A 23509-nucleotide genomic window follows, 5' to 3' on the forward strand; every position below is an offset into this window, starting at 1 on the left:
GTGGTTTGGACACCATGACACCAAACCAAGTGTTGGGAGATATAATGACTGATGATACATATAGAGATGATGATGAGAAGGAAGAAAAGAAGGAGAAGAAAGATGAGAAGAAGGATGAGAAGAAGAAGAGCATGGCATTCAAGGCCACATCATCCAAGGGCAAGGCAAAGCAAGATACATCAAGTGAAGATGATGGCTCATGGGATGATGATGATGATGATGATGAGAAGATGGCTCTCTTTGTCAAGAAATTTGGCAAGTTCATGATGAAGAAAGGGTACCATGTTAGAAGAAAGAAATCTTCATCTAAGAACAAGGAAGAGTCAAGAAGGTGCTTCAAATGTGGAAGCAAAGATCATCTTGTTGCTCAATGTCCATACAATAGCGACAATGATGATGACAACAAGAAGAACAAGAAGAAGGACAAGAAGGAAAAGAAAGAGAAGAAGGACAAGATGACCTTCAAGAAGAAGAAGGGTGGTTCATATGTGGTCACTTGGGATAGTGATGCTTCCTCAAGTGATGATGATGATAGTGATGATGACAAGACCACCAAGAAGAAGGCACTTGCAAGCATTGCAATCAATGAGAAGCCTTCTCTCTTTGACACTCCATCATGCTTCATGGCTAAGGCCACTAAGGTACAAATTTGTGATGATGGAAGTGATGAAGAACATGATAACGAAAATGGAAATGAAAATGATAGTGATAGTGATGATGATGAACCTACTAAAGATGAGTTATTTGACATGCTAGAAGATGCTAAAGAACACTTTGACATTAAGAGAAGGGAATGCAAGAGCTTGAATAAGGAGGTAAAAGCCCTTAAGCAAGCCCTTGATGAGCTCAAAGCAACTCATGAGAGGCTAGAGAAAGCCCATGAGAAGCTTGGCAAGGCTCACAAGAAGCTTGAAAAAACTCATTCCTCTTTGCTTAATGAGCAAAATAAAATGAAGCATGTTGAAACTTGCAATGTAGGCTTAACTTGTGATATAATTGATGAATCATTATCTATGCCTATCATTGTTGCTCCCACTAACCCTTCTTGTAGTACTTCTACTTCCACCTCATCTAGTAGTGATGGTTTCACTTGTGATGCCTCACTAATGGTTGAGAATGAGAACCTCAAGAAGGAGGTCAATAAGCTCACTCACACCTTAGCTAAGGCCTATGGTGGTGAGGACCGCTTGCTTATGTGCTTAGGTAGCCAAAGAGCTTCTCTCTACAAAGAGGGATTGGGCTATATCCCCAAGAAAGGCAAGGCGGCCTTTGCTCCTCACAAGACTAGTTTTGTGAAGAACAATGGTCGGTTTTGCACTAGTTGCAAGCAAGTTGGTCATAAAGAGCATGAATGCAAAAACAACAGCAAAAATGCTAATGTATCCTCCATTAAGCTTGATTCTTTCTATATGCTTACCAAGGGTGCAAATGGTGTAAAGGCTAAGTTCATTGGTAAACCATGGATGGGCTCAAAGAAGAAAGTCATTTGGGTACCAAAGAGCTTAGTAACTAACCTTCAAGGACCCAAGCAAGTTTGGATACCTAAAAAGAATTGATCTTCTTTTGTAGGTTAATTACAAAGCTAGAGGAAGGCATTGGGTTCTTGATAGTGGGTGCACTCAACACATGACCGGTGATGCAAGAATGTTCAACTCAATCAACACCAATGGCAATGATGGTTATGATAGTATCACATTTGGTGACAATGGCAAAGGCAAGGTCAAAGGGCTTGGAAAGATTGCCATATCCAATGACATGAGCATTTCCAATGTGTTGCTAGTAGAGAGCATGAACTTCAATTTGCTATTCATGGCTCAATTGTGTGATCTTGGATTCAAATGCATATTTGGGGTAGATGATGTAGAGATAATAAGTGTAGATGGCTCTAACTTGATCTTCAAAGGCTTTAGATATGAGAATATATACTTGGTTGATTTCAATGCTAGTGAAGCTAAATTGTCCACATGTTTGGTCACTAAGTCTAGGATAGGTTGGTTATGGCATAGAAGGCTTGGTCATGTTGGAATGAAACAATTGAATAGATTGGTTAAGCATGACTTGGTTAGAGGCTTGAAAGATGTGGTGTTTGAAAAGGATAAGCTTTGTAGCTCTTGTCAAGCCAGAAAACAAGTTGGAAACACCCATCCTAAGAAAAGCATGATGAGCACTAGTAAAGCATTTGAGTTATTGCATATGGACTTGTTTGGACCAACACAATACACTAGCACTGGTGGAAATAAATATGGCTTTGTGATAGTGGATGATTATACTAGATACACATGGGTATTCTTTCTAGTGGACAAAAGTGACGTGTTTGCAACATTCAAATCATTTGTCAAGGGCATTCACAATGAGTTTGAAACAACCATCAAGAGAGTTAGAAGTGACAATGGTAGTGAGTTCAAGAACACTAGAATTGATGAATTGTGTGATGAATTTGGAATTAGACATCAATTCTCGGCCAAGTACACTCCACAATCAAATGGCCTTGTTGAGAGGAAAAATAGAACACTCATTGATATGGCAAGGTCTATGCTTAGTGAGTATAATGTGAGTCAATCTTTTTGGGCCAAAGCTATCAACATGGCTTGCTATTGTAGCAATCGCCTCTATTGTCACCCATTGAAAGAGAAGACACCATATGAGCTCTTGAATGGTAGAAAGCCCAACATTGCATATTTTCGGGTCTTTGGTTGCAAATGCTATATCTTGAAGAAAGACACTAGATTGGGCAAGTTTGACAAGAAATGTGATGAAGGATTCTTACTTAGTTATTCCACTACAAGCAAAGCATATAGAGTTTGGCATTTGGATAGTGGTACTCTTGACGAAGTTCATGATGTTGAATTTGATGAAACCAAGGGTTCACAAGAAGAGAATGAGAACTTGGAAGATGTTAGAGGCATTCAACTTTCAAATGCCATGAAGAACATGGATATTGGTGAATTGAGGCCTAGGTAAATGAACGATGATGAAGATGATCAAGTGCAAGTGGTCTCTAACTCAAATGTGCAAGATGATACAAATCAAGCTAGCACAAGTGGCTCTCATGACAATGAACAAGATCAAGTGGCTAGTACATCATCTCAACCTTTTGATCAAGCAAGTGCAAGCAATCAAGTTCCAATCCCCCAACCAACCAATATTGCAAGGGATCATCCATTGGACACTATAATTGGTGATATTTCTAGAGGTGTGTAAACTAGATCAAGATTGGCATCATTTTGTGAGCATTTCTCATTTGTGCCATCCATTGAACCAAAGAACATAGATGAAGCATTGAAGGATGTTGATTGGGTGAATGCTATACATGAAGAATTGAATAACTTCATAAGAAATCAAGTATGGGAATTAGTAGAGAGACCAAAGGGACACAATGTGATTGGAACCAAATGGGTGTTTAAAAACAAGCAAGATTAAGATGGGATAGTAGTAAGGAACAAAGCAAGATTGGTAGCACAAGGCTATACACAAGTTGAAGGTCTTGACTTTGGAGAAACATATGCCCCGGTTGCTAGATTGGAAGCAATTAGAATCTTGCTAGCCTATGCTTGTGTCCACAACATCAAGCTCTATCAAATGGATGTCAAGAGTGCATTTCTCAATGGTTACATCAATGAAGAAGTATATGTTGAGCAACCTCCTGGTTTTGAAGATGACAAGAAGCCCGACCATGTGTACAAGTTGAAGAAGGCATTGTATGGTTTGAAGCAAGCACCTAGATCATGGTATGAGAGATTGAGGGACTTCCTACTCTCTAAAGGGTTCATGATGGGCAAGGTTGACACCACTCTTTTCATCAAGAAGATTGGAAAAGATTTATTTGTGTTGCAAATCTATGTTGATGACATCATATTTGGATCAACAAATCAAGACTTTTGTGATGAGTTTGGAAAGATGATGGCTAATGAGTTTGAGATGTCCATGATTGGAGAGTTAAGTTACTTTCTTGGACTTCAAATCAAGCAATTAAAGAATAGTACATTTGTGAGTCAAGGCAAGTATACCAAGGACATGATCAAGAAGTTTGGCATGAGTGATAGTAAAGCCATTAGTACACCAATGGGAACAAATGGCAACTTGGATAGTGATGCAAGTGGAAATATGGTGGATCAAAAATTGTATCGGTCTATGATTGGAAGCCTACTCTATGTGACCGCATCAAGGCCGGATGTCATGTTTAGTGTATGCATGTGTGCAAGATTTCAAGCCTCACCAAGAGAAAGTCATTTGAAGGCTACAAAGAGAATATTGAGGTACTTGAAGCATACACCAAATGTTGGTTTGTGGTATCCCAAAGGAGCAAAGTTTGAGCTAGTTGGTTACTCCGACTCGGATTATGCAGGATGCAAGGTTGAAAGAAAGAGCACCTTGGGCACATGTCAATTGTTAGGAAGATCACTTGTTTCATGGTCATTAAAGAAGTAAAATAGTGTTGCATTATCAACCGCCGAAGCCGAATACATATCCGTCGGTAGTTGTTGTGCACAAATACTTTGGATGAAGGCCACTTTGAGTGACTTTGGAATCAAGTTCAAGAAAGTGCCATTGCTATGTGACAATGAGAGTGCAATCAAGTTGACCAACAATCCTGGTTCAACATGCAAGAACAAAGCACATTGATGTCCGCCACCATTTCATAAGAGATCACCAACAAAAAGAGGACATTTGCATTGAGAGTGTAGGCACCAAAGATCAACTTGCCGATATATTCACCAAGCCATTGGATGAGAAAAGGTTTTGCAAGCTAAGGAATGAGTTGAACATATTGGATTTCTCAAATATGTGTTGATGCACCCCCCAGTTATATGACATGCCTCTCCTTCGAGCAATCCAAGGTAAAAGTTGATTGACATGGCATACATTCTTGCTAAGGACATGTTTAGTGCATCTAGACATCTTTCACATTTAATAGGCTCATTCATAAAAATCAAATGAATTTGATGATTATATGGTACCACTATTGCTTCTATGCTTATTTTGATCTAGTGGTAGTATATGACATGTTTATGGGCTTGTAAACTTAGTGTTTAATCTAGAAAATGAGCTATAAGTGTTTAACTCAACATGGTACAAGATAAACCTTATTTGGAGGAGTGAAGAAGCTTGTCCTTGGATCAAACTGAGTTAAATATCTTTGGCAAATGATCTAGATTGGACCAAATTTGGGAAAATGATCCTCATCCCATTGATTGACGTTGATAATCTCAACCTATCTACATTTTGAACCTTTGTGGTCATTGATGACAAAGGGGGAGAGAAACAAAGATATAAGTGATAGGGAAAGTATTTGACATAGGGGGAGAGATATGACAACAGAAAGAGATCAATTAAAATTTTGAGCACACAAGTAGGGGGAGCAAGCTCATGAACTTGTATGGTGCATTTGAATGTGCATTTCATATGTTTGCTTGCATGGCACAAGTTTTAAATTTCAATATCCATGCTTGTGTGGTATATGCTAGTTGTAGGTTTGAATGATGAAATGAAAATCTAGCATGCATAGGTTATCTAGTGATGTCATTTCCATGTGTTTCCAAGTGGTATCAAGCTAACCATGGTGCTAAGGATGGTAAAATGGTGTACTCCAATTGGTATCATGCTTCAAAGGTCCATCTCTTATACCTTAGCATCATTTGGTAGACATTGTCTCCTATATTTCCTATCTAAGCATATGTGCAAGCTACAATCCAAACTCTTAGCACATATGTAGGGGGAGCAATTGCTACCATTTAGGAGTTCATGAAACTTGTCCATATCCTTTACACATGGTAAATATGCTTGGACAAGCAACATGGATTCATTTGAATTTCGATTCATATCTTTGTGAAAGGGTTGTCATCAATTACCAAAAAGGGGGAGATTGAAAGCTCTAGTTTGGTTTTGGTAAATTGATGAAACCCTAAGTGCTAACCTAGTTTATCAAGTGATCATGACATAGGTAGCACATTCCAAGTGGCGAAGCAAATATAGATCATGACATGATGATGGTGATGCCATGGTGATGATCAAGCGCTTGGACTTGAAAAGAAGAAAGAGAAAAACAAAAGCCTCAAGGCAAAGGTATAAATGGTAGGAGCCATTTTGTTTTCGTGATTGAGAAACTTAGTGAGTGTGATCACATTTAGGATTGATAGCCATACTATTAAGAGAGGTGAAACTCGTATTGAAATGCGGTTATCAAAGTGCCACTAGATGCCTCTAACTCATTGCATATGCATTTAGGATCTAGTGGAGTGCTAACACCCTTGAAAACATTTGTGAAAATATGCTAACACATGTGCACAAGGTGATACACTTGGTGGTTGGCACATTTGAGCAAGGGTTAGGAACATCACTGGCAGAGTGTCCGCCCGTAGAGTGCAGACAGTCCGACGGTGCCACCGGCACCCTAGACAGAAAAGACAAAGATCACTATAAGTGACCGGACGCTGGTCTCTGAAGGACTGATGCGTCCAGTCAGTAGCAGCAGAAGAAGCGCAACGTCGGTCATCGACCGAATGCTGGTGCTGAAATGATCGGACGTTGGCTGGCTACGTCCGATGACACTGACATGGTCATGCACAGGGGAGTCGCCGTGTGACCGAATGCTGGGTGAGTCCGATGAAGCATGACCGGACATGTCTGGTCGTGAAAAGTCGTCTCTGGATGCTTACTAGAAAAGACTGGATGCTGGGGTTCAGTGTTCGGTCACTCTGAGCTGCTGCGTCCGGTCATCACTTGGCCATTGAGATTGGGCGATCAACATTTGAAGAGAGGGGACATGTGGCACGCATCGCGTGACTGGACACTGAGGTTTAGCATCCGGTCAATATGATCGGAGCGTCTGGTCACCCTGTGTTGTGCCCAGTGAAGGGACACAATGGCTCTATTTTGTGGGGGCTTCTATTTAAGTCCCATGGCTGGCTCAAGCTCACTCCCTTGGCCATTTACATTGACATAGCAACCTTGTGAGCTTAGCCAAAGCCCTCCCATTCATCTCCATCATTGATTCATCATCTTTGTGAGATTGGGAGAGAATCCAAATGCATTGCTTGAGTGTTTGCATCTAGAGGCACTTGGTGTTTGTGTTTCACTACAGGATTCACTTGTTACTCTTGGTGGTTGCCGCCACCTAGATGGCTTGTAGCAGCGAGGATCATCGAGCAGAGGGTGGTGATTGTCTTCGGCTCCAAACATGGTGATTGTAAGGGGTTCTTGACCTTTCTCCGGTGGAGAGCCAAAAGGTACCCTAGTAGATTGCTCATGGCTTGTGTGATCCTCATCTTGTGTTGGTTGTGTGGCACCCTATCGAGGGTTTGGTGTGTGATGCCAATTAGCGCATGAACCTCCAAGTGAGTGAATCGCCACAATGAGGTGTAGCTTGCCGGTAGGCAAGTGAACCTCGGTAAAAAATCATCATGTTCATCATTTGATTCTGAGGTGATTGGTCTTCATTGGTATTCATTCTTGTGATTGATTGGCTCCTTCCTCGACATGGTAGTATAAATAAATTGCTCACTCTCTTTACTTTACCACAAACTAGTTGTCAAGCTCTTTAGTGTAGCTAGTTGTGAGAGCTTGTTAGTTTCGTTAGTGTGGCTCTTTAGTTAGCTTTTGAGAGCACACTAACTTAGTGTAGTGTCATAGCTATTGTGTGGTTAGAAACTATATAAACTAGAATTGAGGTAGGTGGCTTGCTATTTTAGTAGGCTAGCGCAACACTTGCTTTGCCTCATAATTGTCTAACTGGTCTGTTAAGTGTTGTTGTAGAAATTTTTAATAGGCTATTCACCCCCCTCTAGCCATTAGGACCTTTCACTTATTCCCTTCAGTACATGGTGGTGGCCACACCAAAAACATGGTTGGTGTGATCTCGCAAGACTACAAGCCCCTCCGATGTACAACAATGGTGCGCGCAAGCATCGAGTGGTAAGACATGTGCAAACCTCACTAAACACTAGGCCTAAACCTAGAGCAAGCGCATAAGCGGTGGTCTAATCAACCTAAGCACTTCGCAAAGCACCTATGCTAATCACCTAATGAATCACTAAGCACTATGCATGTGGAGATCACTAATTGGTGTATCAACACTCTTGGTATGTTTCCTCAGCTCTCCTCTCCTCAAATGGCCGGTTTAGGGTCTATTTATAGCCCCAAATGTGAGAACTAGCCATTGGACCTGAGACCCAACTTTCTGCTAGTGACCGAATGTTGATCAAATCCCGATCAGACATGTCTAGTCCTATTGACCTTTGGAGCACGCATGTTGATTGAACTTTGGGCCGAGTCTGGTCTCACTCGACCGAACATGTCCGGTCACGCTGGCACTGCTCTAGAACCTTTCTGGACATGATCGGATGCTATTTCTTGGTGTGTCCGGTCATCCTGCCATCACGTTCGATCACGCTAAGAACATTGCCATTGATGATGAATAGTGAAGTCCATGCATCTGGTCACTGCCTCGATCAACGTCTGGTCACAGCTACTAACACCTGCTATTGCTAAGCAATAGATCGGATGCATCCGATCCTCGTAGGGTCGCGTCCGGTCACCTCTGCCGGGCTTCTTTCTCCGTGATCTTATGTCCGGCTTGGTTCCCATCTTCTTGCTTGGACTTTTGCTGGATATCTTGGATCCTCCTTGTGCTTTTAGGGTCTTGCGTTTGGTGTTGATCATCGGATCATCATGTCGCCTTCGTCCAAGTCACTTTTGCACCCTATTGAACTACAAAACAATTACTTGCAAATTCATTAGTCCAATTTGGTTGTGTTGGTCATCAAACACCAAAATCCAAAGTAAATGGGCCTAGGGTCTATTTTCCTTATAGGTGACATGATCATCAAGGCACCATCTTTTTTGCTACTCTGATCATTTTCACAATCCATCATTGTTTCTATTATGACATATGTGGATGCAACACAGAGACACAATTAATCAACGGGAACCACAACTCTTAAAATATGATTACGCCTTTGAAGCTGTGAGCTAGCTCTAATGACTAACATACTAGGATACGTTCCACGTTGTCAAGTAAGGCTTTCTTTCCCAACAAGTATTTTAGTTCTAAACTCTCAATGTGTTTCGACATTTTATTGATTAAATATATATTTTCAAACCAGGGCTCAATTAGCTACCCTAGCAAACTAATTATTATGGAGCTACAAAAATTATAGTGAGCACCTAATAATGTAAGGAATTTACTGTGAAAGTTTTAGAGCCAACACTATCACCAATTTACCACAAAAACTCCTTCAAGTTTATATCTTACAATATTAAGCATCTCAAATTAATTATATAACTACTAAAAATATTATAAAACTATATGAACAAAATATACTAGCAGATAGACCATGATTTTAGGAACCTAACAAAATTGGTTTCACAATTTTTGATTAACTACACAATTTTATATTGAATTTACAAGTTTACCTTAGAAACTAAATTAGAAAATGCTTAGAAAAAGGAAAAGGGCTAGTGGCAACCATTCGGCCTAGCAGGCCAGCGCCCCAGCGTGGGGCGCAACCCACACGTGAGATGGCCCACGACGGGGAGCCCATGCTGGCACTTTAGTAAATGAGACCTCTGACTTTTCTAGAACCACGACTAGGTCCTAATACTATTTCTTCCTTTCTCTAGCGAATTCACTTAACCCCCTGGATTTTTCCAAAATTCCCTGCGCGCACCCCTGGCCACCGTGTGCACGGTGGCATGGCGAGCAGTGGCACTAGGCATCCACACTAGCCACCTAGGGCCTATGTGGACCCATTTAGCGGGTCGGTCACCATCTACGGCAAAACACACTAAGATGGGTGGTGGCTAGGGCTCAAAGATGCACTGGCACGAGCTACAGTGCGTGAGCGGCTAGCCGTAGTGGCAGTGTGACTATTCTGACGAGATAGAGCCGCCAGAGGACTAACGTGTGAGCAAGTGATCATGAGGAGCTTACAATGAGCTTGCCCATGGTGCTGTTTCGATCGGGGACACCACGAGCAAGCCTAGCCACATACGCGCGGCGAGCTCGACGATGAGCCACGGTGGACACGGCCGTGTCAGCGGTGTCGGGGAGGCAGTAGTAGTTTCGCTAGTATGCGCATGGAGGAGAGGGAGTTAGGATGAGGCCATTGGTGTAGCTGGTTGATCCCGAATGACAACTAGAGTGGCTTGCCACCCATAGCTACCGATCATGGCCTTAACGGCTCGGTGGCAAGGAAACTCCAAAATTAAAGCTTGACTGGGAGCCATTCAAGGCAGGGTGGGGACGGGTAGCTAGGTGGGTTAATGGCGAGGCCATGGATGCATCGAATTGACCCAAGATGACCTCTCCTACTAGATTGTGGATGGCATCGTGACAGCAGAAACTACATGGGAGGGCGATTGGGGTAGTACGGTTCTCGCCATAGGGTTATGTGCACATGGGAGCCACGGCTACAAGCACGGCCAAGTACCAGTGCCGTGGGTGCACAATGTGCGCATGGTAGGGGGCAGCGGGGGCTGAGGGGGGTGCCGAGGCCATTGGCCAGTAGTAGGCACCGCAGCCAGAGATGGCCAAGCCACGACCACGCCGTGGTTTGGAAGAGGGTGGCCCCCACCCACCTGTGGCCACGCACGTGTAGCCAAGTGCAACCACGGTGCACACTAAAACATGATGACTACGCACTCTAGGCTGAAGGCTAGACAACGTGCTATGCATGAACTTTAAAGTGTCAAAACCAACCGCTTAGAGCCCAGTTGAGATTAAAACCTAAGCTCAAGATTCTAGTAGACCCTAAAGGCTTCTCATCCGAACAACGAGAATGATCAGAGTGTGAGCATCGAGGGAGATAGAGAGGTGCCAACAGGGGTTCATCATGCTAAGCGCTAGATCATGAACAGAGCACCCATGACATGATCTAGCATGTTCCAATGAAGTTTGGGCAATTTAGAGCGGGCAACGTGACATCCAACACAACTTGGACCTATGAGATGCTCAAGTACTCACTTTGATGCAATCAACCATACCAAAACATGCAGCTAGTGTTTAAACATTTTTGTTAGAAATTAAATGTCAAAATAGCATTGTCTTACTACTTTTCCCATACGTAGAAAAGTTAAGGTTTAGTTCGAACTAACAGCCATTAACACTTTTGTTACAGTTTTTAAAAGGCCTCAACCCTATTAACTTCTACCAACAAGTATTTCATGCTATAGTCCATACCTTATACTGACCCATGGGAGCAAAATATTTAAGCACCATTTTACTATTTTGCTCAATATAATTTGTCAAAAATGGTATTTTAAACAATAGTTCAAGTGTTTGCCGACTTAACAGAAAGAGCTTATTTTAATGTCAAATTTGATTTTTGAGCTCCCAAGAGCACTAGTTAAGAACATTTGTTTTCACAAATTAAAGTTGCATCTTCAACTACACCACTTGCTCATCATCTTTACTTAAGTACTACACACAAGTTATATATTTTTTTGTTTATATAAATTGTTTTTTGGGCCAAACAATTAAAACGACATATCCCATTTTTGTCATTAGGATTTTCATTAGCACTTTTACGCAAAAAGTAAGGTAACTTGGATATTTATTTGAGTCCACAAAAGTGCGTCACATAGGATTCACTTATCATTTCATGTGCGTTATAAATTTTTAAAACCCAAAAACTTGTTAGGCTAATCCCTCTCAGACCTAAATCTCGGTGCTTAGCAAGCTCATAACACCAGGGGTGTTACAAGGATGGTGAGAACCCCACCACATGTTCCATCTACACCAATAGTCACCTTGGTTAAAAAGAGAAAATGATGACAGCTCTATCTCGCTAAAAAAGAGAGATAAAAAATATATTATAAAAATATGAATGATAAAAAAAGAGGGGAAAGAAAAAAAGAGAAGTATAGAAAAAAGAAGAGAGAAGGAGCATTCTCATCTTCATGACCTTTGCTACCACTAAGGCCTATGGTGTATGCACACTACATGTGTGTATGGCCTAGCCTTGTGGTTTCGCCTAAGTTGGACGATGTGTGATCAAGCCACTGCTGCAGCAACCTCGAGCTTTCATGCACTTATGTTGCCAGTAAGAACAACTCAGGTATGCAAAGGTAAATAAATGTTCACCAAACTTTACCACTCATATTTATCTCCATGTGAAAACAATTTGCTCATACAAGAACTATGCTTTCCTTGTTTATGTCATATGCTCGGGTTTGTGTGTATTCTATATAGGTACATCCATAGGCCTTTTCAAATTAAGCATGGTGCTTAGGTTAAAATGGCCTTCTTTAATCAAATTTTGACATGGTGTTAAATTTTGATTAATGAACTTGAGTTATTATTTTCATAAACAAAGGAAGTGATCTAAAATGGGGATAAATCAAAGCTAGAATTACTTTGGAATATTTACATTAGCCTTGCTTGAGTATGCAAAGTCTGGTGAACAAATAAAAAAATAATATAATAGATAATAATACTAATAATAATATAACAATAAAAAAAATAATAAGATTTAGGCTCCTCGGTGCTCAAACCGGTAGAGCCCTTCTTTGTTTCCTTCTTTAGTTTTCTTTGATTAAATAAACAAGTACAAGAATAAGTGTGGGGGAGATCTCTCATGCATAACAAACATACATTTGAGATCTCCCACCAACACGCTACACAACCATTAGACGATTCATTAGGCAAGAAAGACATGATAGATAGCTACAGAAAGGATTGGCTAAACCAAACCACATCTGAATCCCTTAACTCCTTCCTCTATACCATTGGTTTGTGCAACAAATCCCTCAACTCTCTTAAGTTTTGAAGTTTGAAGCTGAACAAATTAAAAAAAACAAAACTTTTGATGCTCCATCCCCATGCAATCCTTTGAATGAATTTGCATACTCTTTATTCCTTGCTAAGATTCCTAAACTTGTGGACAACCCATCATGGGGACCCCATATTATCTAAGTAATTGGAATATGTGATATAGTAGGATGAAAATGAACCTTGCTCTCTCATGGAAAGAACTTGGGATTTATTTTACAAAATCAAAATTCAAATAGCATGCTCCTCAATGATGTTCAAATTCCTACCAAAGCCATATCTAGTGAATAGAACTTAAAACTTATAGAATTATGCTATTTATTCCTACATTGAGTTTTGTCAAGTCTTGTTGACCCTTGTTGAGAAAGTTATCATGCCCCCAAGATCAAGATCACGTACATGCCACATATATTAAGCTATTCCTACACTATGAATACGCTAAAACATGCCTCCATCCACCCAAAACTCTGCTCCTACATTGGGAGTACACAAAAAAATGTGTTTATTAGGAAAAAAACTCCAAGTTTTGTAAGATAGTGATCTCTCTAAATATATGGTTTAGAAGGAGAGACATAAAGGCTATGCAAAAAGAATTGAAAAAAATAGGGACACCTGAAGGTCGCAAGGTATTGAAAAATAAAATGTGCACAATGAAGGCTTATAAAAAAATATGATGACGATAGCTATGTCTCAAAATAAAAGCTAGAGAGAGATCACTCATACAACAGGAGTATAGTATAGTTTTAGAAATGTTTTATCCACACACTTGCACTTCTTGATCTAAGGGTATGGCATCTTTCTCCTTAGATCCAAGCTTTCACTCAACAAAATATGCAGAGTAAGTATGCCTTCATATCTTTCCCTATCCAAAGATACAAATAAGCTTTCTAGAAGGAGGAAAGAAATAGGGCAACACTATGATATGCCTTGGTGATGAACCAAACATAAATATGAGTGATCTGAGTGAATTATTTGAGGAGCTAAGTTATGTTTACATTTTCAAAATCAAATGAAAACCCAAGTTTCTAAGTTGCTTGATGCAAGGGGATTTGAATCCATGCTGTTCCATTATTCAATTACCCAAGATAATGTGGTAGACACTTCAAAGTTCTTAAGTGCAGGTGAAGCTTGGAATAACTTGTATGCAGATGTCATATCAAGGAGATGACCCATCTTTGTCCTTAACTTTACTCGAGGACAAGCAAAGGGCTAAGTGTGGGGGAGTTGTTGGCGGTCCTTAACTCCTATTTCTAACTGCCAATTCTCACATAAAATTTGCACAAATGGTCACCAAACATAGAATTAGAGCTTTATAACTCACAAGTACCACTAGTTTTGGTGAATTATCTTTTGCAAGGATAACTTATATGAAAAGCATGGAAATATGACCAAGAATACGCAATCACACAAAGCACATTTCTATCATACACATAGAAAAAGAGAAGAGAGGCCCACAACCAGTAGAATTAGGGCCCGAAGAAATGGAGAACAAGGCCAAATTCCAACCAAACCATCTCATCTTTGTAGAACACCAACATAGGCCCACTCTAGAAGATCAAAGAAGAGCCCCCTGACAAAGTTGGACTCAAGGTGGCCTAATAGGAGACTGGGCACACCCATGGTGCAGGCCGCACCCATGCTAGCCTCGAGCCCAACCTTGCTAGGTTGGTTCATACCGCCTCTCCAAAGGCAGTTCACAATGTGTCAGGGCAGATTCAACATACCTACAATGCAGTTTGCACTTTCCATGAGGGGAGGAAGCACTTTTCAAGGACCCCCCTCTTCTCCACCTATAAAAGAAGGCTCCCTCCTACTCATTTGCACACCTCAAGGAGCAAGAGCAATACCAAGAGCACCATTCCAAGGCTTAGGCCATAGCTTTCTAGAGTTTTGTAGCAAGGGAGAGATGTGAGGGAGAGTTCGTGGAAGTGCCAGACTTGTTGGTCTACCCCTGCTTGTACCTCAATGAACACCTACGCTACACTTCGTCGGGTTTTCCCGCTAAGTAAGTGTTCGTGATTCTTACAGTATAAAGTCTTTTTGTTAGTTGAATTTTACTCTTACTTGTTTCTGGGTTCGTCATTCATCCCCATGGTAGATACTCTAGTAGAGGGCTCCCAATAAAGATAGATCATCCTATACAGCGCTAGAGTAGTAGTCAATAGTGTAGACATGGTGTCTAGGCTAGAGGCTACCTTCATTTGTCTCGTATCCTATGGTTGAGGGGTAGGCGACAGGTGGTGATAGCTCTCTTCATCCCTTGTAATCTCCCACATCTTGGTACGACATAGAGCTGGAGGCCGGTATCTCTTCATAGACTAGGTGTAAGCCGGTGCTCAAAGTGAGAAAGTAGAAGTAGAGTTTATTTATCAATAGACTCTAAAACCCTAGGAATCCATCTCAACCTCTACCAACTCTATCCTTGTGTTGCCTAGGCATGGCTCGCTGGTATGTCATATTGGGCATGATCTTCCTCTTTCACTTCATGTGATGCGATGTTGTGTGGTCAGTTGTAGGGTTTTCTTGTCACCTTTTTCAGCCATCGAGGAGCATCTCAACATCACGCAGGCCTGAGGCAACAGAGTTGCATTGGGCCAATGATGACCTGGCCCGACAGATGGTGGAGGTGATCCTCCTTTGTTGGGATGTCGACGACAACACTCACATCGCCACCCTAGTTGTCAACGGAAAACAACCACTGCTTCGATGCCATCAATAAGGTAGCAGTCGTCGCTGTCCACGCGATGGCGCATGTAGGGGTGATAGTGGAGCAATGTCTCCACTCCTAGCTAGCACGGGTTGTGGAGATGACCAACTACAGCACTTGCTAAGGTGCCGCTAGGGCCCTGACACCTAGCTTTGGCACGGAAGCCTGTGTGGGCTGGAGCTAGGGTTCCCGCCACGGTCATCCTTTTGTAATCGAGAGAACCTCATCGTCTACTTTCAGCTCATGGACGTGGCTCGGCCATGATGGATGTACCAGACATCATTCTTATTGCTCCCCACAAGTAGTTGGATTATAATCTGCATGTACAGTCTATACAAAAATTGTTCATACTACAAGTTACTTTGAGTTTGAACTTTGAACATATCTGTGTTTACTATTGCCTTGAACGTTCCATTTGTGCGCCTTTGACATGTATGACACCGTATGATGTGGCCATCATTATTAAGGTATTAGCAATGGCAATTTGCAAATAGCTAGCTGGATGAGGCATAGAAATAATAAAAAATGAACACTATAGTGGTGAGTTATGTGAGCTATGAGAGAGGTGTTTATAGGAGATCATGCTAGACTAGCTATATGGGAGTCACTAGCTATTTGATCTCTCTCCTTGATAGCCAATAGAATTTTTCCTAGACTAGCTATTTGGGAACCATTGGGGATGCCCTTAGGTGCTAACATCTTTGTAGGACCCATTCACCACTGCTGGTAGCCTTCACCGCTGCCTGAAGACAGTGTCAATTTCCAAGCCCATGCGTGAGTCCCACGTGTATCGTTTCATTTTTAACATTTGCACTTTTAGACATTATTTCTTTGATTGACCGTTGCCTTCCCCTGCTCGTGTCGTATCATACACTGTACCATTGTATAAATTGCTATTGTCATGCAACTCACATTCCTATTTTTATTCTATGCATTAACTAGGAACTGTGAGTTACTATGAGACAACTTAAAAGGGCAACAATTGTACATATAGTCTATTAAGTCATCTTAAATTATGGGGCACAACAAAAAAATTTGAAACAAAACAACAAAAAAGCAAAAGCAACAGAAAAGCAAAAGCTAACTAATTCACTTACTGCAAGTAAAGAGTGAATTAGTAGATTCTTATTCTAATTTCCCATGCAGAACAACTCAAATTTGTGTCGAAGCCTATAGTCCTTGCTGCAATACACAACCCTTCCTTCCCATCCATCTACAATGCTGCAAGTGTCGCCTGCGCTCGAAAAGACCTCCGCGCACCTGTGCTGGTGGCGTTAGCCATTATTAATGGTCCTTATCTTATAAATTTGATCGCCAAATTAATCTAACATCACTACTACAAATATCCACTTCTATGACAAAAATGTTAATGACAAATCCAAAACCGTCATAAAAGAGCACTTTTTATGATGAATATTTCTGTTTTGTCATAGATTGGTGGTGATGATGCAGCAACCCTCCATTTCTATGACGAAATTAGGCAACGTCACAAAAACATCATAGAATAAATAGCACAAGGTTTCATCATAGATATTTCGCACGACTCATCTATGATGATCTCTTTTAAAACTATGACGAACATGCCTTTGTCATTGAACTAATTACACATTTGTGATGTACAATATTCGATCTATAATGAATGGCTTCATCATAGATCTTCACATGGTACTTTCTCCATCCGACGTGTACCTCTAGGACCTACAATTACTCATTCGTGATGCTTGCAATTTGTCATAAAAGTCTTCCGCTCAATCATATCTCCATGCGATGTGTACCTACGGGGCCCTTCTCCATCTGACGTGTACCTATGGGACATGCAGTTACTCATCCATGATGTTGCAATTCATTATAAAAAGTCTCTGCTTGGTCCTTTCTCCATCCAATGTGTACCTACGGGACTCTTCAACATCTAACCTATGGGACCCTGATGGCTTACGTGTCATGTGTACCTATGGGACCGTTCTCCATCTCTATCTAACCTATGGGACCCAGCGGATTGCTATCACTGTGTACCTATGGGACCATTCCGACCTATGGGACCTGATGGCTCATGTGTCACATGTACCTGTGGGACCTTTATCCATCTTCATTCAACCTATGGGACCCGACAGGTTGCGTATCTCTTGTACCTTTTGTGCCATCGGGGTTTAATAAATTCAAAAAAACCCTCAATGCCTGGGAGCCAAACCCGAGACCCAGAGGAAGGAATGCACAATCTTTACCATTACGCTAGATGCCTGATTGTATGGACATGTCTTTGGAGTCGTTATAGTATTATATTCTCTATGTGGATGCCCTACGGGTTGACCTATATTGGATATTTCCCCTTCAAGCAGAAACAAATATGTGCCCATTAGACTAGCGGTGGTAGCAGCGGAGGATCCCTAGTGTGCTATGGTGGCTCTGGCATCCTTTTGGAGGCCAGGCAGTGGGGCTTGCCGATCGAGCACGGCAGCATTGGTGTCCATGTCTTTTTGTGTGCCATGGTAGAGGCGACAGATCCAATCCACAGGTGCATTTTTGTACTCTAGGCCGGCTTCTTCTATGACACCAAACTAAGGCCATCGACTGCTATACCAGAGTCATAGGTGAACACCCAGTCCTTATCCTATTTGCCCTTCACCTTAGACAATGTAGCTGTCTTAGATATTTGCAATGGCGTCATCCTATGCTGGTGCTGAGGGGCTGATGGAATATACCGCTATATCATCTGCAATACAGGAACCAAGATGTTCAAGGAACTATCGCCTAGCATCCATTATGTTGGTGAGGCTCCATTGGGTTCGATCCTGACAGCCCCCTCACACTTCCATGTGATTGAATATATAGAAGAGGAACAGGATGATGAGTGCAATGGTGTGGACATATACTCATCTAAAACTGCAGCATGGATTTGTAAGGAATCTAAATGGGGACCGAATAACTTGTGTGACAATTGAGAGATTAGAAGAAATGAGATCATTAGAAACTATGTATGTTAACAGTTGTCTGCACATTATGGGGTATTCGGGGTTTTACCCTCAGATACTTACTGTGGATATGGAGGGAGAGACATGGAGGAAAATTCCTTGCCCACGTGGTTCTTCACCCTCTATCCATAAAGCTCAAGGTCACTTGCGTGTATGTACTGTTCATAGTCGCAATATGTCTAAACTTTCAATCTAGATCCTTCAAGACTATGGTACTATTAAATGCACATTGAAGCATACTATCAGCATTCTAAAGCTATTTGCATAGACTAACATTGAATTTAGTTATTACTCGTACTATTATGTTAATGAGTACTACTCATTGGTTCACCCAGAATGGAATTTGCTTCTCTTTGTTAGGGTTGGCTGGGGAACCATTGAGTAGTACTCATTAACATCAACGCATATAACATGGACAACAGAAAAGTTCATGTCATCTCTACATGTTACAGTCAATTTTTGAAACTGTGGCATCCTACCATAAATCAACGGCATAACTTACTATCTTCCCTTTGTTCCCTTGTTCTCAAAGTTGGAGTCATTAGCAGAGGAGTAAATAAAGTTCCATGACGTATCTCTCTATCATGACATGTTTAAATGGATCAATGTTGTTTGATTGTCTTGGATGGATGTTGTCATTATTTTGCAGCAACTTTAACTTCTTTGTAATGTAAGCTAAGGTCTGTGTAGTATGTTAGACGTGTTCAAACCTATAGAGGTCAAACTTTCTTGTGTGTGTAGTTACATTTCAACACCAATGGCTCATCTATCCTCTTTGTTCACAAAAAATAAAAAAACACACCAATGGCTCCTCTATAGTAGTGATATATTAACCGCCGTGATCTCTTCCGCAACTCTGCTTGTTTTCCTTCCTTCCCTAAGCCCTCCTATTCCCATGTAGATCTAAAATCGCTAGGAACGTGCGGTTGCCTTCTCCAAACCTACTTCACTCTTAGCCACCACCATTGTGAAGGGTGAGCCTTCTATGAAGCGTGCATGGGAGGGGGATGACACTGTGCCCGTGGTGAAGGAGGATGACACCATGCTCATGGTGAATCAAGATGAAGCACTGGTGGATCACTTTGGAGATAGAGATAATTGGGCCATTAGCATCTTGAGTAAGGCTTTCTCAAAGATCAGGCATGTGCTACAGAACACCAATCTAGGCACCCTCAACCCACCTTAGAAGGAAAAGGTGAGCAGTTATGTCTTCATTTTTCACCAACTCACCGATGTCCTTGAAGAACTACCAGTCTACCTAGATAATAATCACACGAACAATGTAGAGTATATCCTCGCCTGCTACCAGAGCCAGATAGATGGCTTCGACACTAGTGTCATGACATAGGGAATCAACATCGCCCACAACACCGAGAAGCACTATCATGACCTAGTTCATGCCGATGCTGAGTAGGTGGCCAACTGTATCACCACTAATGAGGATGACGATGACATTGATACCAATGAGGAGGACGAGGACGAGGATAGTGATACCAATGATGAGTAGAGGAGTAAATAAAGTTCCATTTGATGTATCTCATGTTGCATTTGATGTATCTACCTTTTGTTGGGAGTATGGAGGGAGTACATGTTGTTACTCTTTCCTTATGTTGTTACTCTTCCTTATGTATCTTCCCTTGCATTTTATGTCGGATGCATTCAAATGTACAGAGGTTTTGATTTGTGATGTCTTTACTATATCGTTGAACTTTGTATTAATTAGGTGGGTTAAACTCTATTGAGCATGGTGTAGATCAGGTCCTTTGGTCATTTGGTAGCCGGTTTCTAGCTGTTGTTGGTTGGTTTTGCCTACAGGTTTCTTTCTGGTTCTCTTTCTGATTTGTAGTAGTGGTAAACATGCATAACGAAATTCTTCCGATCAAGTCTCGCATCGATGTAATGCCTAATAGAGGAGCCACATATAGCTATTCAAATTTTACAGCACACATAAGAAAGTCTAAGCATCATAAATCTAACTAGGCCAGACACATCTCATGTTATACAAGGAAACTTGTATCATATGAATACATTCATTGAATTCCTAAAGAAATAAATAAAATTTAGAATGTTTGAGGGAAGGGGGATGTTCCTCCCATATAGACCTTGTGCGGTTGGTGAGAGTGAAGTGAATGCGCAGGAAAGCTAAACACAATAAGTGCATCTTAGAAGAAGAACTTTTAACCACCATGACATGCTAGAGACTTCAAAGCCTGGTGTGGCTATGAGGAGGAATCACAGCAGTTGAGGGGCAGTAAGGCAGTCAGCTAGCTAGAGATGGCTATACAATAAGAGTGAGGATAGACTCTGTACACACAGGGATGCTAGGGCTAGAACAGGGTTCTGAGGTGACCACACAAGGTTCATCATTACTAGTATCTAAGTAGTGAATATTTTATATGGTCGGACCTTCTATCATCTAGTGAAGTTGAAAGGTCCTTGTTTGGTTTTGGTAATTGAGTGACAACTTAGGTGGACTAATTGTGTTTATGTGAGATACACAGGTGATTAGTCCACAGGTACATGTGTGTGAGCAACATATGCCATGAAGGTGAAAATGGCTTGGAGATGTTGCAAAGCTCACACATGTGATGATGAAGGAGCTTAAATGCACATGAGACATGACATTGAGTCATGTGATCAAGGTGGAGAAGATCAAGACAAGACTTGGCTTGATGGACCGGTTGCAAGCGTGAAGGGCAAGTCGAAGGCTTTGGAGTGATGGACCATGTGGCGGTGAAGCTTGAGCAAGACTTGGCGCCGATGGACGATGGCAACGGTGAAGAGCAAGTAGAGTCAAGATCGATGAACCAATATGATCATGTGATGATATGAAGTGGATCATATCATTGTTGATCGTGTTGGTGCATGTGTTGCATCGACATTGAAGGAGATGGAATGGAATGCGCAAGGCAAAGGTATAACCTAGGGCATTTCATTTCACCGGTCATAGGTGTGTAGAGAAGTTTATGACCGGGTTTAGGATAGATGGCCGTACTATCAAGAGGGGCAAACTTGTTTGCATATCGGTCATCTAGTGCCACTCGAGTGATCTAACTTTGCATTGTCGCTAGGATCGAGTGGCGTGGCAAGTTGAGTGGCTAACATCCTTTGGGAAATGATTGTGAAAATGCTAACACACATACACATGGTGGTGTACACTTGGTGGTGTTGGCACATTTACAAAGGAGGTGGTGTTTGTAGGGGTGAGATGGATTCGACGCTTTTGGGAAAATGGAATGTCTATTTTCTATTGCGCCGGATGCAAATTCTTGGTGGTTAGCACATTTGAGCAAGGGTGAAGAAGTTAGAGTTGAAATGGAGTTGGTCGAAATGATGCTGGTGTCGGTCTACTAACCGAACGCTGGGTCACTCAGCGACCGAACGCTGAAAGGCTGCGTCCGGTCGAGCTGTCAGACGGCACAGTCGCTAGGGTTGAGCACCGGACGCTGGTCTACGTCCGGTCAAGGTGGACCAGACGCGTCCGGTCGAAAAATCATGCTCGGGAGCTTACTGGAAATGACCGGACGCTGGGGGTTCATCATCCAGTCAGTTGAAGTTGCTGCGTCCAGTCAAGTCAAGTGACCGTTGGAACCGGGACACGTGGTCGTCTGCGAGCGATCGGATGCTGAGGTCCAGCGTCCAGTCAACACGACCGGAGCGTCCAGTCGGCCCGACCGTTGCCCAGTGAAGGGGTAACGGCTAGTTTAGCCCTTGGGGCTATAAATAGAAGTGGCCTTCGGCCATGGCTGGTGTGGAGCACCTTGGGGGACTTTGTGTCCATGCTTGAGAGTGCTTAGGAGCCCTCCATCACACATATACTTGATAGTGATCATTCGATTGTGTGAGTGAGCAATTCTAGTGCGATTGCATCATGAGGTTGCATCGAGTGGCACTAGGTGATCGAGTTGCAAGCCGGTGGTGCTTGTTACTCTTGGAGGTTGCCACCTCCTAGACGGCTTGGTGGTGGTCTCCATCGAAGCGCGCAAGAAGCTTGTGCGGCGCTCCGGAGAAGTGCTTGTGAGGGGCATTGTGCTCGCCCCATGGGAGCCGCGAAGAGCAACTCTAGTAAAGCGTGTCATTGAGCTACCCTCACTCAAGGGGTAGGTTCTTGCGGTGCCCGACGTGCGGGCTTAGCGGGTGATGCTAATTAGCCACCAAACCACCAAGTGAGCGGTCGACACAACGGGGACTAGCGTGTTGGCAAACACGTGAACCTTGGGAGAAAAATCATCGTGTCAACCTTATTCTTCCCATTGGTTTGCATCCCCATTACACAAGCTTGCAATTACTTTTATACATATTAAGCTTGTGTAGTTGCTCTTGTAATTAGATAGCTTGTGTAGCTTGCTAATTACCTTCTTGCTTGTGTAGCATAGAAGTAGCTCCCTTGCGTGGCTAATTTAGTTTTAGTAACCTTGTTAGTCACATTGCTTAGTTTGTGTAGCTAAGTATTTGCGCTCTCTAATTAGGCATTGGTTGCCTTGTTATTTAACATTGCTAGTGAGCTTTATTAGCTTTGTGCTTTTGCTTACTAGCATGTGTAGGAGCTCTCTTGTTGCTTAAAATACTAGTGGCATAGGTTTGTGTAACCTTGCTCCTAGAATTGTTTAGGAGAGCTCTAACTAGCCCGGCACCTTTGTTGCATAATTGTTATCTTTGCAAGGTGCTAGTGAACATATATAGTTGGGTATAGTCTTGGCTAGACCGATAGTCTTAATTCCGCATTTGTATCGGTTAGCCGACGCGATTAAGTTTTAGAAAAGACTATTCACCCCCCCTCTAGTTGCCATCTCGACCCTTCAGAAGTATACAGTGCACTCCAATCTAAGCAGTCGCAGGCCCATAGTAGCTAAGGGGTAGCAGCTAGCTAGAGATGGCTACATGGTTTCATAGGTTCTAATCGACTACACTCCCTGGGTTGTGGTTGATGCTGCCGCATTATTAGGCGCCCGTGGGTTTTAGAAAAAGTCCGTATTATTAGGCGTATCCTAGAAACATGGCTGCAATTAACTCCCAATGGAAGCCGAGCTCATCTCTAGTTTGTTCCAATTAAAGGCTACATGCATA

This window comes from Miscanthus floridulus, chromosome 19, assembly GCF_019320115.1.
Source record: "Miscanthus floridulus cultivar M001 chromosome 19, ASM1932011v1, whole genome shotgun sequence".
Taxonomy (NCBI): Eukaryota; Viridiplantae; Streptophyta; class Magnoliopsida; order Poales; family Poaceae; genus Miscanthus; species Miscanthus floridulus.